Here is a 19,186-nt window from a genome sequence, read left to right as displayed (position 1 = left end):
CCCAGGCGGCGGTGCGGGCCGGGAGCCCCGCGAGGAACTGCTCCAATACCACCCGGTTCCCGACCTCCACCGCCGAGTTGTTCTCGGGGTCCAGCCACCGCCATGCGCTGTCCCCCAGCCGCTGGGCGAAGGCGAAGGGCCGGCACCCCTCCTCCATGGACATGGCCCGGAACCGGCGCCGGTGTTCCTCCGGTGTCAGGCCCAGGCGGTCCCGAATCGCCCGGGCCAGGGACTGGTAATCCCGTTGGGCGGCCGCCGGCAAACTGTGGGCCGCGAGCTGCGCCTCCCCTGACAGGAGGGGCAGCAGATGGTAGGCCCACTCTCGGTCCGGCCACCCCGAGATCCTCGCCGTCCCCTCGAACACCGCGCGGAACGCCTCTGGGTCGTCCAGGTCCCCCATCTTCTGCAGCTGGACCTTGGGGGGACCTGGTGCCGCTCCGGTCCCCGGCGCCGGCCCGCCGGGCCTGTCCGCGAGCCTCGCCGCCGTCAGCTCCTTTAGTGTCGCCTGCTGGGTCTGTTGCAGGGCCGTCTGTTGCTCGAGAACGAGCGTTATCCTTGCTATCGCCGCTGTTAGCGCGTCCATCTTGCCTTTTTCCTGTGTCCCAGGTTGGGCGCCAATGTAACAAAGTCCGATGGTACACAGAGGCAGACGCAGCGTTTACGTGGAGGGAACAACTTTCCCGTTTATTCATACAGTTTTTAAATGTTCGTTGGGACTTTCCCGTCCCCGCTTTCCAGCCTTTCCAGGCTCCGCGACTTTCCAGTCGACGTTCTCTCTCCTGTCTCCAGCTTCTCTCTCCTGTCTCCAGCTTCGCTCTCCTGCTTAGCTCCCCTACTGAAATGGCAGAAGCACACACACATCTTAAACATTCGCCGGCGAGACTTAATTCGCAGCAGGTGTGCAACAAAAGTCTCGCCGACACAACCCCGGCCACGGTCCTGTAGCTCCCTCTACAGGCCGAACGCTGCATGTCCCCCCACAATTTCATTTACGAACGCTGTTTTGGTTCGGAAAACACGCTTTTTAAAATGCAGTGTCCTACCTGACATTCGGTTTGCATATAAACATGTTGTGAGTGCCAGGGGTGTTCTAGGGGAGTAGACTGACCTTTCTCTGGTGGCTGCCTCTCCCAATCGTGTGCGCATGCAGAAAAACAACAGCTAATGTCCAACACTGCAAGTTCATTTGGGGGGATATATTATTATTAGGGAGGATGTTGTTGTTTGGACAACTTCAGACAGAATTTCTCCACGATGGCAGATTTCCGGCAAACTTACTTACTCTTCTTTAAGTGATACAAATATGTTTTAGTCACATTCTTGATATGGGTTTCAAAATTAAGATCTGAGTCAATGGTAACACCTTGTTTTTTTGCCTGGTGCTTAGTGTTACTGTAAGTAGTGTCTTTAAGTGTGCAGACAGTTTGACCAGGACAAGGACAAAGAGCATTTTGGCATCAGCATTAATTAATTAATTCTAAGGTCATTAAGAACCTAGTTAATAACTTAACAACATAGTGCTATCTCAGTGCTATGATCGGCACAAAAGCCAGATTGGAACATGTCAAAGGTACAGTTGGGAAGAAGGAGATTATTTAACAGTTTGAACACCTTTTTTTCAAGAATTATAATTTTTTTGCTTAAAAAGGGAAGGTTGGAGATTGGCCTAAAATCGCTAAGGACTGAAGAGTCTACTCTTCAGTCCTTAGCGAGTCTACTTTTCTTCAGGAGGGGTTTCACCATGGTAGTTTTAGGTGCAGATGAACAGACCCCCACTTTGCTGAGCATTTCTGTATGACCACTGCAAAAGAGTTCATAGTGCTTCCATGTGGTGGAAGGTGGGGTAACAAGTCATCAAACACATCTTCAGGTCTTGCCTGAGTGATCCTCCTCACCTAATATTGTTTCTCTTATCTCAGAAGTATGTTGCAAATTCCTCACATTTGTAGGTGGAGAGCAGATCACCAGGTGTCTTGTGGGCGGGATTTATAAGGCTGTCAATCGTTGAAAAGAGCACTGTTTGAGTTGTTATGATTCATTATCAATTTTGAGAAATGATCCGGCTTGGCGTTTTTTTTATTGCCTTATTAAAAGCAGAAAGATGCTCTCGAAGAATATCAAGGTGGACCTGCAGTTTTTGTCAGCTCAGACTTTCTGCAAATTCTTTTAAATTTGGCCACAGCCTTTTTCAGTTTGACTGGTGCTACAGAGTCGATAGTTGCCCTTAGTTTGGTGTTGAAGCTGGTTACTAAATCATTATCACAGGAGGAAGCTGTTGATGGTGTACTATTCATATTCATATTCATCATGAAATTCTCATCTGCTCAGCGACATGGCTAAATAAGTAATGGAGCGAAAATATATTTTTTCCCTACTTCTAATAGACTGACATGCATTCATGTTTAGCCAGGTTTCAGATAAAAACATTACAGTGCAGCTTTCGCTCTGAGATAAGATCAATAAAGGTTTTGCCAGATAGGGACCTAATATTCAAAAGCACCATGGTAATGTTCTCTGGGCTGTTCTGTGCTGCCTGGCCACAGTTAATGGAATGGATACCAAGTTATTCACATTTGAACCACCTGACAGTTTTCTTGTAGTCTGTCGACTGTGAGAGGAAATAATAGACTATAGCACATTCAGTATTCCAAGCAGTCAATCCACTAAAAGCAGCCCAGTTTAGTGGCATTTTGACTTCTGATTGATCCTTGTGTACATCTATCATTTACATTGTTCAGTGGAATCTAAATGTATTTTCTTCTAACTATCAAGATAACATTATTTAGCGATTTTTTTGTTTATTCATGTACAACAAAAAAGCAAGTCTCTATTACACACGTACATTGAAAGTAATGGCGTTCTGTATGCGGGTGTCATGAAATTAGGCTATGCAGATTAGAATAAGTACAGTACTGTGTTCATTTCCCAAAAAAAGAACACAAAAAACTAACAGCTCTTCAGATTTGCGACGAAAAAGAGTTAGTTCTGGGCTACGGCTACGTGAACGACCAATCACTAGTGCTCATGTGAGTGTAATATCCCTGTTCAGGCTCCTATCCAGTACGAGGCTCTGATGCAGATGGACTATCTAGACAGCGTGATCAACGAGTCTCTCAGGTTGTACCCCATCGACTTGAAAGAGTCGCCAAGAAATCTGTTGAGATCAGCGGCATCACCATCCCCAAGGGTATGGTTGTCATGTTACCCATCTGGACCTTGCACCGTGACCCCGATGTGTGGGAAGACCCAGAGGAGTTCAAACCAGAGAGGTAATGGGCCACATCTTAACCACAACCACAATATCAATCACAACAGCAACGATAAGAGCAGTGTTCCACAAACAACCATAAAACAAACCTAAATGCGACGACCAAACACAAACAGGTTTCTTCAACCATGTATAACCATCATATTACTGTGATTTAATTGATATGTTCTTTAACCCCTCCTCCTCTGAACTCTCCGTGTGTAGGTTCAGTAAGGAGAACAAGGAGAGCATCGACCCATACACCTACATGCCGTTCGGGTTGGGCCCACGGAACTGTATCGGGATGCGATTCGCTCTGGTATTGATGAAACTGGCGATGGTGGAGATTCTACAGAGGTTCAACTTCACCGTCTGCAAAGAGACAGAGGTGAGACAAAATAATGATACAATGATTGTAAATATAATTTTGTACCTATGACTTTGTTGCATTTCTATATGTAGCAGAGGTGATTTTGGAATCACACTCGCGTGATGAGGTAGCCCTGCCTGAGACATGTAAACTGAAGTGTCGCCCTCAGACCTTGAGGATGTCCTCTTGGCTTAATAGTAGCGTTTGTGTCTTCCACATGGGAGACCCGGGTTTGAACCCCCATACTACAATTCTGTACTTGCGTACTGCATGAGTATGTACTCCCCATTTAATTTCCCAGATTGCATTTTTCAGTACTAGGCGCCAATCATCCTCAGTATAGGCTACCTACTAAAATTTTGTAACTAAATGATGGAAGTGTGAGATTTAAAAAAAAGCTATTTGTATTTCTGCAAAACTCCCTCGAGACTTCATAGGGCCATTTTAATGTATGTCGACCCAAGAGACGTTGTCCAGGAGTTTGAGTTTATTTGAATTTATAGTGCAATGCTACCCGAACGTAACAGTGACACTGTATTAGGTAACATTCATAGTGTAACGCTGACATCTGTTTTACTCGTTCCTTCATACTGTAACGACCCTGTGTAAGGCCCGTTAGCAGCTCCGCCAAGGGAGTTAACTCTCTTGGTGTTGTGGCTAGCGCGGCCGGTTTGTAAGCGGAAGGTTGCGAGTTCGATACCCGCTTAAGGCAAGCTGCTCTGCCCCGCCGTTCGCTACAATACTTTAACTGTGTGTCAACTCTCACCAGATCCCCATTGAGATGGACCTACAGAACACTCTGATGCCCATACGGCCCATCAAACTCAAGCTGCTGTCCCGCTGCCAGGAGTCCAACGACAACCAGCTCAAAGCAGACAGCCAGTGATGAGGACCTGCCCTGCTGCAGGTCTCTCAGTTATTATGTTACACATAGATCTAGGATAAGCCCCAACACTGGCTACTTTCAAAAATGGGCTTAAAAAAAAAAAGGGCTTCGCTTTTGCCTTAAATTGAAACTAAATTGGCGCTAATAATTGCACTGTGACCCTAAAATGCACTGTGACTTTTATTCTTTTTTTATGTCTTTTATGCGTTTTTATTCTAATTTTTTTTTCATGCTCTTTCCTTTTTATCTATTTTACGTAAAGCACTTTGAATTGCCTCTGTGTATGAAATGTGCTATATAAATAAACTTGCCTTGCCTCGCCTCGCCTCTGGGCTCTGCTGCTACTGTATGCTGCTCTCTTTGTATCTGTCTATTAGTGGAGGTCCAGGACTAGTTGTACAGAGACAGTTGTTGTCTGTCGTCTGCAGTGCAGGGATTTGCATGTGACTTGTGTATGTTTTGTACTCGTCTGGTAGTGGGTCTCTATCATCACGCTAAAAACGTGTGTATAATCACAAACTAAATCATAACATGAGAATGAACAATATGCCATCAAAACATGACAATGAATAGGTGTTAGATTAGATTCAACTTTATTGTCATTGTGCAGAGTACAAGTACAGAGACAACGAAATGTAGTTAGCGTCTAACCAGAAGTGCAAAAGGAGTGCAATGTGAACAATATATACAGGTAGAGCAGTATAAGCAATATATGAGCAGTATAAGTAGTGCAGTATAAGCAGTATATGAGCAGTATAAGCAGTATATGAGCAGTATAAGTAGTGCAGTATAAGCAATATATGTATTAACAGTAACATTATAAACAGAATAAATATAGAATGCAGTATGAACAGTATAAGCAGTATATGAGCTGTATAAGTAGTGCAGTTACCAATGTATTGGGTCTATCTATGGGTATCGTAGTGCAGCAGTAATCAAAATGTACCTGCATTTTATCGTTTGAAGTGCCATCTCATCTGTCATAAGATTTGACTTGTAAAACTGAAAAGTAGGATACAACTAATAGCCTAAATGTATAAACACAGACCACAACCAAAAAACAACATGGGAAAATCGTTTACGCATCCTCTGCAGCAGGAACAGTGCAGAGAAAAAGTATGTACAGTAAACCCCATAACTGAATACACTTCATACGCTTCAGCGCGACACAGAACGCTACATTGAGGTGGCCTATACTGCAACAAAGTAAAAAAAATGAGACAGACACGTGTCTTCAATAACTTGCATGTTTTATCAAAATACAAGCATTCGGCACATTGTTAACTTGTAGGAAAGTTTAATCAGGTTTTATCAATTGTATTTCTTTAAATGTGAAATAAATATCATCAGTGCAGAGGCTATAACACACTACAAAAGTCACATTAAATCACGGAAAGTAGGCTAGGCTAATTAACGGAACTATATGAATATACAGCCCGAGCCCAGTCCAGGGTTCTGAAAGCGACAAGTAACAAGTGTGCCCATCAACGGTCTAGATATTAGGCCTATACAGTGGGGGAAATAATTATTTGATGGTACTTTATGGTATGAGTATGGTACTTTTATTTTAACAAATAGAGACAGAATATCAACAAAGAAGTCCAGAAAAAACACATTATATAAAGTTATAAATTGATTTGAATTTGATCCCCTACAAACCAGCAAGAATTCTGGCTCATACAGACCGGTTATATGCCCATGAGGCACACAGATTACTCCTGTCACTTTAAGAAAGTACTCCTAATCTCTGCTTGTTATGGGTATAAAAGACACCTGTCAATAGAATCAATCTCTTCCATTCCAACCTCTCCACCACCATGGGCAAGACCAAAGAACATTCAAAGGACATCAGGGTAAGAGTTGTAGACCTGCACAAGGCTGGAATGGGCTACAAGACCATCAGCAAAAAGCTTGGTGAGAAGGAGACAACTGTTGGTGCAATTATTAGAAAATGGAAGAAATACAAAATAACCATCAATCGCCCTCGGCCTGGAGCTCCATGCAAGATCTCGCCTCGTGGGGTAAGGATGATCATGAGAAGGGTGAGGATCAGCCCAGAACTACGCGGGAGGAGCTTGGTAATGATCTCAAGGCAGCTGGGACCACAGTCACCAAGAAAACCATTGGTAACACACTACACCGTAACGGATTGAAATCCTGCAGTGCCCGCAAGGTCCCCCTGCTCAAGAAGGCACATGTGAAGCAGTGGACCCATCTGAAGTTTGCCAATGAACACTTAAATGATTCAGAGAAGGCTTGGGAGAAGGTGATGTGGTCAGATGAGACCAAAATTGAACTCTTTGGCATAAATTCGACTCTTCGTGTTTGGAGGGAGAGAAATGCTGAATGCTACAATCCCAAGAACACCATCCCCACTGTCAAACACAGAAGTGGAAACATTATGCTTTGGGGTTGTTTCTCTGCTAAGGGTACAGGACGACTTCACTGCATTGAGGGGCCAATGGACGGGGCCATGTACCGTAAGATCTTGGACAAGAACCTCCTTCCCTCAGCCAGAGCACTGAGGATGGGTCGTGGATGGGTCTTCCAGCATGACAATGACCCAAAACATACGGCCAAGACAACAAAGGAATGGCTCAAGAAGAAGCACACTAAGGTCATGGAGTGGCCTAGCTAGTCTCCAGACCTTAATCCTATAGAAAATTTGCGGAGGGAGCTGAAGCTTCGAGTTGCCAAGCAAAAGCCTTGAAACCTTCAGGATTTGGAGAGGATCTGTAAAGAGGAGTGGACCAAAATCCCTCCTGAGATGTGTGCAAAACTGGTGACCAACTACAAGAAACGTCTGACTTCTGTGCTTGCCAACAAGGGTTTCTCCACCAAGTACTAAGTCATGTTTTGCTTGGGGATCAAATACTTATTTCCTTCGATCAAATGCAAATTAATTTATAACTTTATATAATATGTTTTTCTGGACTTTTTTTTTTTATATTCTGTGTCTATTTGTTAAAATAAAAGTACCATAAAAATTATAGACCGCTCATTTCTTTGTAATCGGGCAAACTAACAAAATCAGCAGGGGATCAAATAATTATTTCCCCCACTGTACGTAACATTTGGAGATGTGTTAACACGATCAAAGAAAATACGCGGGAGAGGTCCACTGTTTGAGGCGAAAAAAGACAGGGTTCCCAGAGGAAAAATGAATAAAAATGAGTTCCTCACAAAACAAGGAACCCAAAACCATTTCAATAGAAACGATCGGACTTTACCTTGGAACGTAGCGGATGTATGAGCGCGGCTTTGGAATTATTCAAAACAGCGCCCGCGCTGCCACGATCAAAAAGAATACGCGGTAGAGGTCCACTGTTTGATGCGAAAAAATACAACGTTCCCAGAGGAATAAAAACGAAATAAAAATGAAATATCCCATTGTTCCTAACAAAACAAAGAACCCAAAACCATTTCAATGGAAACATCGGACTTTACCTTGGAACGTAGCGGACACATGAGCGCGGCTTCGGAATTATTCAAAACAGCGCCCGCTCTAACACGATCAAAGAGAATACGCGGGAGAGGTCCACTGTTTGAGGCGAAAAAAGACAGGGTTCCCAGAGGAAAAATGAATAAAAATGAGTTCCTCACAAAACAAGGAACCCAAAACCATTTCAATGGAAACGATCGGACTTTACCTTGGAACGTAGCGGATGTATGAGCGCGGCTTTGGAATTATTCAAAACAGCGCCCGCTCTCACACGATCAAAGAGAATACGCGGTAGAGGTCCACTGTTTGATGCGAAAAAATACAACGTTCCCAGAGGAATAAAAACGAAATAAAAATGAAATATCCCATTGTTCCTAACAAAACAAAGAACCCAAAACCATTTCAATGGAAACGATCGGACTTTACCTTGGAACGTAGACTGTTTGTGGAACGTAAAGTAGTGTACCTACTGAACTCGAACACTGCACCTACGTGACAACCTACCAACCCCTGCAACCCCTGCACCCCCCCCCCCGGACAATTGCACTATTACTCCCCTCCCCTGCTCTTACTCAATACCACTGCTCTTCTGTACATATGTCCATACTGTTCATATTTTCTTAATACTACTGTTAGTACACTGCACATATCTCATATCTGTACATACTGTTCATATGGCATTCCATATTTATATTTATTCTGCTATCTACCTTATGTTACTGTTAATACATATATACTGCATTACCTATACAGCTCATATGCTGCTACACTGTTCATACTGTAACTTATTTATTCTGCTTATAATGCTACTGCTTACTCATATACTGCTTACACTGCACTACTTATGTTATACTGCACTACTTACTGCTCATATATTGCACTACCTGTATATACTGTTCATTGCACTTTCTGCTATTTTGCACTTCTGGTTAGACGCTAACTGCATTTCGTTGTCTCTGTACTTGTACTCTGCACAATGACAATAAAGTTGAATCTAATCTAAAAAAAATGTTTTCGCTGACTGGCGGCACAAGGGTGTGGGTTGGGTGGAGCTCCGCTGTTTGAGGCGAAAAATGACAAGGTTCCCAGAGGAATAAAAAAAAAAATGCCTTTATGCACCTGACACCATAAACAAAGTACCTTCTGGAAAAATAAACTTCTTCGAATCCAAGCCAGCTCTGTGATATTCTAGAAGGTCAGAGTTTAGCAGTTAGCACAGTAACATTGTTGCGAAGAGGTGTATAAATATGATCAGACTTTTTTCTGATAAAATAGTTGTTTTTTTGTTCAACAGTACCACTTTGTCTGTTTTTCCATTTTCTTGAAGCATCTGCACTCGATTTCCAGCCAGCATCATAGTCATGACAGTGAAAGTGTCCAAACAGGTGACCTGAAAAAATATCAAAAGGGGGATGAGGAGAAGAAAGCGGATCTCCACACTGATGAAACATGGGCAGATGAAGAAGATACTAGCGAAAGAAAACAAAAACATGGAGAGGAAAAACTGTCTGTGGAGTATAAGGCAGCTATTAAAGAGAATGACAACATTTGGATGAACTTTCGTTCATCTTGGTCTAATAATGGAAATAGTCTAGTCGTGGTGTGGGCCAGGAGTGACTGCAACCTATAATAAGCCTTCTTTACTTTGCTACAGCCATCGCTGGCCGACATTGTCATTCACTGCCATCAACGGAAATCAATGTTTCCCACATTATATTTCATGCCAACGTCAATCAAAAGTAACCTCAGATTGTTATGGAAATCTTTCAGTGAACAACAACAAACGATGTTTGGTCTCAGTTGAGAGTTTTAATGCATATAGAAAGTATTATACAACGTTGGTCAGCTGGATCAGCATTCCTTCACCAACAGTGTGGATTCAGATACTGATGCTGTGGCTGAGGAGAAGACCATCCTTAACTCCAATGCTCATACGTCATAGGTCTTGGGGTAAACATATCTTGCACCTGTTTGCTGACCAAGAAGCTGGGAAAGAAGCGTAGGCGTTGTGAGCCACTATCTCAAACCTCAGCCTGCAGTTAGGAGTGTTCCAAGGTCACATAACATCTTTGATACAAGAGAAGGAGCAGTCGGTTTTGGTTCTTCCTCAGTCACATAATTAAAAATAACAAAGTACATTGGGTCACAGAAAGGTCAATACATTTAATATAAAACTAAAACAAAATAGTACAAATATTTTTTGCCATTACAAAACCAAGTACTGTAACAAAGTGATGAAGGCTTATCAAAGGTTACAGATGCATAGTCTTGAACCAAAATAAGAAAAACATACAATAATGATTGCTTTGATAATGATAATTATGGCTTTAAAAGACCCAGAAAACAACCAAAATATTGTATGATGAAAAGTAAGAGATTCCCCAGACTGATGAAGAATAATGGACAGATGCCAAAAATAGAAATGAGACATTTTGTTTAATATACTGTGAAGGGGAGGATCAGGTGAAAGTAATAACGGGAGTGGAGAAAACAAGGGAACAAAGCTTTAGTCACAGTGAAAAGGTAATTAGTGAACAGGAGAGAAGTGCCATCAAACTTACTTGAGATTTTTTGATCATTTTGAGTTCCAATTCTAGTGTTTCTTTTTTGTTCATCTGGTTCACTTTCTTACCTCTGTATCTATCTACAGTTTTCCCGTCTTTTCCAAGGGTAAACAGACCCGAGTTCAATACCCAACAGCCACACTTGGCAGAGTAGACAGCGAACACAATGCAAAGGTGGGCTAACGGAAAACTGTTTTGATAGATTCAACAGTTTAGATTGTAGATTCATTGATAGGTTGGTTGATTGATTTACATTGAGCAGGACCTCTCCCTTTATGTTCCTTCCTCAGATGTCTATCCACAGCTGGGCAATGGTAATTTGCTGAAATGAACTGTGTATTAACAGTCAGGAGAATTCAAAAGGTAAAAAACCAAGTCACCAGCGTGGCTGCGGGGCTGAAGCCAGATTTATTTTGAATGGCCAAACCTGAATAAAGTATTCATTCAGTAAGACGAGTTATGGTTTAGAATGTTTGTAGAGCACACACATACACTCACCGGCCACTTTATTAGGTACACCTTGCTAGTACCGGGTTGGACCCCCTTTTGCCTTCAGAACTGCCTTCATTCTTTGTGGCATAGATTCACCAAGGTGCTGGAAAACATTCCTCAGAGACTTTGGTCCATATTGACATGATGGCATCACGCAGTTGCTGCAGATTTGTAGGCTGCATCTCAATGATGTGAATCCCCCGTTCCACCACATCCTGCTGGAAGTAGCCATCAGAAGATGGGTACACTGTGGTCATAAAGGGATGGACATGGTCAGCAGCAATACTCAGGTAGGCTGTGGCGACAAAGAAACAAACATCTGTTAATACTTATAGACACCTGCTCTGTCCTCATACATAGCTGAACACCTCTAAACACCTCCCAAGAGTCTGGAGACAGAATGTCAGTCTGACTTCAGGTTTATTGACTTAGAAAGAGTGAAACTGAGAAAGAGAAACAATAATCAATGATATGGTTTCACATCCACACATTGCCTTGCCATACATCACAGAGATGACCTAACAAAGAAATAGCGACATATAGCTACAGATGTTGTATGATGCAACAATACACAGGTAAAGATCATTTTATGCCACGTCCTACACATTTGGGGTAGTCAATAGTCCTAGGAGAAGCACACCTGTTAACCATCTCAATTCCATCTCTCCTTTCAGTCATAGGGTGAGGGTTAGGGTAGGAGTTTCTCATAGAAGTCTGTCTGTGTGTGGTAATGCTGATCTGCACTGTGACTGCAGCCTTTTAGGAAGTGAATAGGTTGGTTTCACATACACTAAAATATGTGTACTTCAAGTAATCTTGTCTGTCTACAAGAGGGCAGCATATCATCATTTCAGATCTGCGATCAATGAAGGGGCCCAACAGTTTAAATAAATCATATTAATATCTATTGTTAAAGTTGAAGGGTTCTCCCTCGACAGACTCTCTCTCAATGTGAAGAATTACTTTGATGTATTTGAAAATAATCTTCTACATGCAGATGCATCATTTACTACTATGTAGTAGTTGTCATTCACTCATGGCCTGTCTGAAGGTGTTGAGCAGGACAGGTCTCAGCACTCATCCACTCAAGGTCTCTGATCCAGCACTCCTGTCTTCCTTTCTTTCTCACTATCTTTAGGATCGATCCCCATTAGCTGCCGCCATTAACAAACACATATACACTCACTGGGCTCTTCATTAGGAACACTATATTAATACTGGGTAGGGCCTCCCTTTGCTCTTAAAACAGCCTCAATTCTTCGTGGCATTGATTCCACAAGATGTTTGAAACATTCCTTTGAGATTCTGGTCCATGATGACATGATTGCATCACGCAATACCTATAGATTTTTCAGGTGCACTTTCAAGCTGTGAATCTCCCGTTCTACCACTTCCCAAAGGTGTTCTATTGGATTCAGATCCAGTGACTGGGAAGGCCACTGAAGAAAACTGAAGCACTTACACATGGCCACATTATTATGGGGGTTATACGTCCTGTCATCTATAATTGTCTTATCATTATTCTTATTACTAATTTATTACATGGCCCCAGCATTTTCTTTTTATCTTGTAATTGTTATTATCTATTTATATAGGCAGGCCTGCTATGATTTTAAAATCAACACCTTACTTTGCACTTTCGCCCACGTAGCACTTCTTCTCCTAAAGCATTCACACCCTGATGGTTCAATAGCGCTCCAACAAATTCTTCTTGACTTCCCTCTAGTGTCCATTTTTTGGCAGCGGCACACACAGTCCACCCTTTTCCAAAACATTGGTGAAATGGTAGAAGCAGGCCCCAGGGTAACTGTCAATTTATATGTTGGGGTTGGTGAAAGGAGGAATTCTGTTCAGGTTACAATCCCCCAATATCAGTGTCGGTTTGTGGCCTTCAAAATTCCAATCTGTCACCTTATGTTGTAGTCTGGCTTTGTGTTACCAGGGAGTTTTCGATTTTTCCTTCACACTGGCGTCACCTGTTGATGAAAGGAGGAAAGGTGAGATGACATCATCAGCGTGTATGGAGATGTGACTGTGTAGCTGAAGGGTGCACATGGTTGTTAAAGGGATAGAGATGGCTGCTACAGAGGCCCGAGGTTGACGCCTCGCAGGACGGCAACAGGAAGGACTGCAGGGGGAAGATAAAGACATCAGGAGATTTACGAGAATATTATGTATTATAATATATTAAGATAATACATCATAATTATCATTATTATAGAATTATAATTATATAATATAATTCCAGGAGATTGTCCCTCTCCTTCTCCTGACTGCACACACACAATCTCTATTTTCATCCTGAGAATGAGTGTGTTCGAGTCAAATTTCTAAGAATGTGTCTTCGATGGAGTGATACTGTCCGTCCACTAGAGGGCAGTCCAATGCAACTCATCTCATCTCATAGGGTCATTCAGATCAACACTCCATTCAAAAGCAAGTGGAGGAAATCAAATAAGCATTACACTATGTATGTGTGGGGGGACATGCAGCGTTCGGCCTGTAGAGGGAGCTACAGGACCGTGGCCAGGGTTATGTCGGCGAGGCTCCATTGCACACCTGTTGCAAATGAAGCCTCGTTGACTAGATGCTTAAGATGTGTGTGCCTCTGCTTTTTCAGGAGGTGGGCTGGGAACGAAGGAGCAGGTTCCGAGAGAGAGAGACGACTGGAAAGTCGCTGAACTTTGAAACGGGCTGAAAAGCCAAATTGACCACTGTGCTAATAAACGGGAGCTACATTCCCTCACTACCATACTGCGTCTGCCTCCGTACGAACAAACATTATTACAGTATGTATATGTATTTCTATCATATCTTGCTACAGTGAAAATACTAGGTTTGTAGGTTCATTTCGTTTGTTTAATCTGGTCCGGGTCCTTATGGTGTAAAAACATTACTCTTCATACTTTTAGACAATATTAAACAATAACAACACCGAGCCCATGGTACTTCTGCACATCTGTATCTGGTGGAAGACCTTGTTGACGAAGATGATGTTGTCCCGCCAGTTGGACAGCATGCTGCTGTTGGAATGGCTCTTCTCTGTCTCGGCAGGCCTGTTGGGCTCCCCCTCCTCCCCAGTCCTTCTCCTTCCTGAGAATTGCACATAACTTGATTTCTAGATTGGAGTGTTACAATTTCTATTGTGGCTTCTTTTAACAACACAACGAAATAACAAAAACACTCCTTTCAAATAGCCACTGTCGAAGCTGGAGCGGGGTTAATAACACACAATCCAAGATAGAGAAAAAAGCGGAGATCAAAAGTTAGAATTCAAACCAAAATAGCATTTATTATGCATTAACGTTCAACAAAAATATTCTCTGTGGCTCTTCAATGCCATAAACAAAATATATTGATCCCGAATTGTTTCTTTCAATTTGTGACAATAACTTTTGTTAGTTTGCAGTAGCTTGTGGTGATTGTTTGTGGTCAAAAAGCTGTTCCACTTCCCCGTCTAACTCGGATTCTCTCCAAAAACAGGTGCCGCGGCTTTCCACCAATTAAATAGACACCTCCCATAGCGGACCCAGAATCGAAGAAAAAAAAGAAAAAAAAGAATTCACAGGTTCTTGACAGAACAAAAGCATAGATGTAGAGTAGTAGACCGTACATGAAGAGTTTGACTGCAAGACATGGTTATGGTACAGTATAGCACCGTGCTTTGTTAGTCTACTGGGGTAGGCCAGGGCAGTGAACTCACAGGTCCTCAGGGCCTCCTCTGCGTCAGGTTCCTGGTGGTTGACGGCGATGCCCTGGTGTGACCTCTCCTGGAAGAAGGGTAGTCTGTCTACCAGCTCGCCCTCTAGGAAGGCTCCTTCTTCCACCTCCTCCTCCTCCTTTTCCTCCACCACCACCTCCTTCAAATCTTCCTCCTCTCCCCTATCTGGCAATGGCAACTCTTCCTCCTCCTCTGATTTTGGAATGGATTGGACCCTGTGGGCGGGGCTTGCAGACCCAGAGAGGAAGTGACTTCTTTTTCTAAGGGACACAAAGTTGTTGGTGGAATCCATGTTCTTTCAGAAGTCAGAATTAAAGCTCATACCTTCAGAGAGGCGTTCACAACTTTAAAACATTGTAAAATGTAAAAATCTGTGTACAGTACAATGAATTAATTCAAATGCAGTATTTTCTCTCTGCGCTAAAACACATTTCATTCATGTCAACGTACCGATTGTCTTGTCTTTGTTGACCTTCCAGGAGAGAGGTCCCTCATGCACCATCTTCCTCTTGGTGAGATCCATATTCGACAGGAGAATGTGAATCATCAAATCATCATCAAAACTTCAGTTTCTTCTTTTCTTTTTCTGAACATTTTTGGCTTTTACAGAGTAGAAAACAATCATAATGCCTGTTACGACTCCAGATGACAACTCGTCTACGTCTAGGGGCGGTAGAGGAGTCGCAACAAAAAGGTAGTGCCACGGACTTATTGCAGGAATTAAACAGGCACAAACCACAGTGTAAACTATATACAATTATTTATTTCCTCTGGGAAAACACAACACAAGACACACGCCAAGGAGAAAAGGGAACTATGAGCGGTGCCAAAGCAAAGAAATCATAAACAAAGGTGATGTCCTAAACTAGTGCAATAGTAATCTATACTACCAGGGCTATGCTAAAGTGCTATGCTACACTAGACTAGAACATACATGGGGCGGCACCCACTCCTAACCTGGTGAATTGTAACAGAGATGAGCCTACGTGTTGGAAATGTAAACCCATGGGTCTCTTACCTATTCACCTTACCCCTATGGCGTACATTTAACAGACAGACAAATATTGAGAAAAAAACTATACGTAAACAATGACGCAAGTATACCAAAAGAGAACTAAATGTAAATAAGTACGTCGGAGGTTTCGAACAACTAAGCAACAGCGAATCGACAGCAAACATAAGCTACGGTACAACTGGGTCGACTCCCGAGGGGAAGGCCAGCGGAGCTTTTAAATGACACGGACAGCCCTCTGATTGGTCAGGAATGGTGATGACTGATTGGGACGAATGGCCAATTGCTGACGGACACCTGAATGTAGAGTGACAGGTCAAGGGAAAAACAGAAGGAAACACAAAACACAACAAGGAAACGCACATGTAGGAGTGGGAACGTAACAATGCCAAACAAGAATACAAGGCTACGGATAACAGACGCAAGGGAATAACTTACAGAAATTCAAAATAATCAAACAGGAACCTTAAAGGGAAACTTTCTGATTAGAAGTGAATGGGAGAGTAGTGGAGCGCCTCCTCACCTTGAACTATGAGATCATGGGGTTCTCACTCTGCTTCAGTAAGGACAGGTCTAACCGTCTCTGGTAGTCCTCTAGTCCCTGTAAGGATAGGAACGTGCACACACACACACACACACACACACACTTATGAGCACTGAACAATCACACGTTGTCCTGTGGTAAATCATGAATCATTATATTACTAACCAAAACATTGAACATACCACAAAAATAATGACAGGTGCTTGCTAATATGCATTCTGACCAACTTGTGCAGCTCAGTGGCATTCTAAACGACCTGCTCCTTCATTTTAAGCATTTAAATCACAGTCCTGGTTGTCCGATCACAAGTATTATCCGATTACCAGTATCAAGTCCTAATTTACGGAAACAAGTAATATGAGATCGGCACACCCCTCATCGGCATGTGACCACCAATGTTGGGTCTAATCAATGGCGTCTATTCACACGGTCCTGGTTACCTGTTTGTTCTCTGCCTCTTTGACGGCCTGGTTAACATAGTTGAGTATCTTCCTGCAGCAGTCTCCTGTCCTCTTCACCTTGTCCCTCTCCTCCATCTCCTCTAGGGGTCAAAAACAACAACCAAACGTCAACCAGTCATCCATCAACTCATCATCTCATTGTTAATGTGGGCCGATAAGTGCACTACACCAGAAAGTGAGCAAGTGTTTTGAGCTGGAGGGGGTGGGTTGGGGGGTGTTAGGTAAAGGGGGCGGAGGTGCAAAAAAGGGAGGTGAAAGAGAAAGCAGTTTTAAAAAGACAAGGTTTAAAAAGTGTGCAGGTGAGGCGAAAAACACATAGGGGGCTTGTAGGAGAACCTCACCACAGGAACATACATGTATTGTAGTCGTTGTGAAATCGTAGTAGTCTATGGTACGTGTGTACTTGGCTATGCTCTCAAGCAGTAGAGGATACTTGGTCAGCCTCTGCATCTCCACAGGAATGATGTCCTTCAGCTGCAGTCGGCGACACTGGCGGTTACTCTCGGTTATTCTCCGCCGTACCGTGGTGGGCGGACAGAGAGGCGGTCGAAATCCACATCAACCTGCTCAGACAATAAAACTATAGGACACTGGTTAGAAGACCCTAGCCTACCTAACTTGCGGTTACTTTCCTGATTCAACTTTGTGTCTACCTTCTTGATTCAACTTGCTTTACCTTCCCTGGCTCCCCCTTCCCCCTTCCTCTTTCATCGTTAGCTGCTCCGCCTTTTTCTTGTTGTGACCGTCTAATTGTCACCTCCGATTTCCATCCCCAAACCTTCCAATCTACCTTCCGCGACCCGTTCCGTAACTTCTTTATCTTACCAGCAGCATGGTACAAACAGTTGACCTTTTAAAACATTTTCGAAAACATTTTACTGTATTACTATATGCTGAGTAAAAGTGATTCTTAATTGAAGAGTTTCATGTTTAGGCTCAGACTGATTCATTTCACATTCTAGGGTTCCATATACACTCATACACACATCACACACTCACACAGACACATCTTATACACTCATATAACACAGCACACACTCACACATCTTACACACTCACACATAATCATACAAATATAGACACCCACTCATTCTTACATTCTCACACATACAAATACACTCTCAAGCACACATACATACATGCAAATACACACAGTTGTTGGTTATACCTACGTTTGATTCCCAGGGTATAAGACACCAATTGTGATTAGGATATCTCAAGCTGATTCCAAAGCTGCTTCCTAACATATTTCTTTAATCTCACAGTGATATCCTAGATAACCAATAATACAATATTGTTCTCTTTTGACAAATTGCAGAAAAGAGTGAAAATGAAGACATTTTACAATAACCCTAAAAACAATTACTGCAAAAGGAAAGACAAAAGGGAAAATGGAGAAAGGGATTACCATAGTAACTCCAGTAGAAATATTAGAGAATAAAAACCCTCTTTTGAATAACCAAATAAGAGAGATGTCAGAAAAATGGGAAAAACGAACCAGTAAGAATTATACTAAGTGGCCTAAGGAAGGGACATTTGATGTTGCAGTGTGTAAGGAAATGGGAACACTGGTAAAAAAAACCACAAACCTTGAGTTAATTAAAAAAAGAGACAGGAGAAAAGAGAGAGAGAAATAGACCTTTAGATTTTAAAATTGTTAAAACAGTAGGATTCTCGGGACAAGCGCAGTTAATTCCAATGGCAACTCCAGTAAGTCTGAAGATAGGAGACAGAGCCCACAACCCTGCCCATACTGATCTCTGACCAGACACCGGTGAATCTCTTGGGGAGGGATGCATTATGCATGCTGGGGATGAAAATATGGTGTTCCCCAGAAGGTGTATATGTAGATAATACGGCAATAAAGACACAAGAAATACCAATAAATGCAAGCGCAAATGTTTACTGGTTAGAGGAAATAAACCATGAAATAGAGCAAACTTGGTTAAAATGGAGAAAATGTATTGAAGCCCAATTGCCAGATGCACGAAAACCACGATTTGACTACCACTGCACAATGCAGTTTGACTCAAATTGCGACTCCTACCAAGAACAAACTAAAAATGTGGTTGTCCCATTAATGTCACAATACATCATAGTGGGAAAACAGGGAGCAGCTATGAAAATAGATGAATCAGAATTTGTACAAAAATTTTATAATATACCTAATGCTGCTCCTCATGTGTCATTAATGGTAAATAAAGGGTATAGAGCAAGAGACTTGGGACCAATGATGAGAACCGCATTAAAAAGTGACTGGAAAAAAACAAGTAACCCATTGGTAAAACATTCTGCAGACAAGGAATTCATAAAAATAATATGTGCCACGCCTATGAATGGTATACCACAGGAAGTAGCCATATTGGTTAAACAACAAGTTCAGATGAAAGAAAAATCAGATAATCAATTGAGCGATGACATGGAAAAACAGATTCCAGAAAGTCTCT

At 42.4% G+C, this 19,186-nt stretch overlaps 2 pseudogenes across 2 annotated transcripts in view; both read left to right on the top strand.

Annotated features, from left to right (window-relative positions):
* The window catches only part of LOC310824101 (cytochrome P450 3A27-like), a 63,336-nt pseudogene that overhangs the window by 8,920 nt on the left and 35,230 nt on the right, over nt 1-19,186 (top strand). The window lies entirely within an intron of this gene.
* Nucleotides 1-19,186, top strand: part of LOC310823663 (cytochrome P450 3A27-like) — a 43,271-nt pseudogene that overhangs the window by 3,789 nt on the left and 20,296 nt on the right. Inside the window, exons 2-3 of the transcript in view lie at nt 3,050-3,269; nt 3,473-3,635. The product of the transcript in view is annotated as a cytochrome P450 3A27-like (transcript). The remainder of the gene's footprint in view (nt 1-3,049; nt 3,270-3,472; nt 3,636-19,186) is intronic.

Source organism: Argentina silus (genome assembly GCF_951799395.1).
Source record: "Argentina silus genome assembly, chromosome: Y".
NCBI lineage: Eukaryota > Metazoa > Chordata > Actinopteri > Argentiniformes > Argentinidae > Argentina > Argentina silus.
This window is presented reverse-complemented; position numbering and strand designations above follow the sequence as displayed.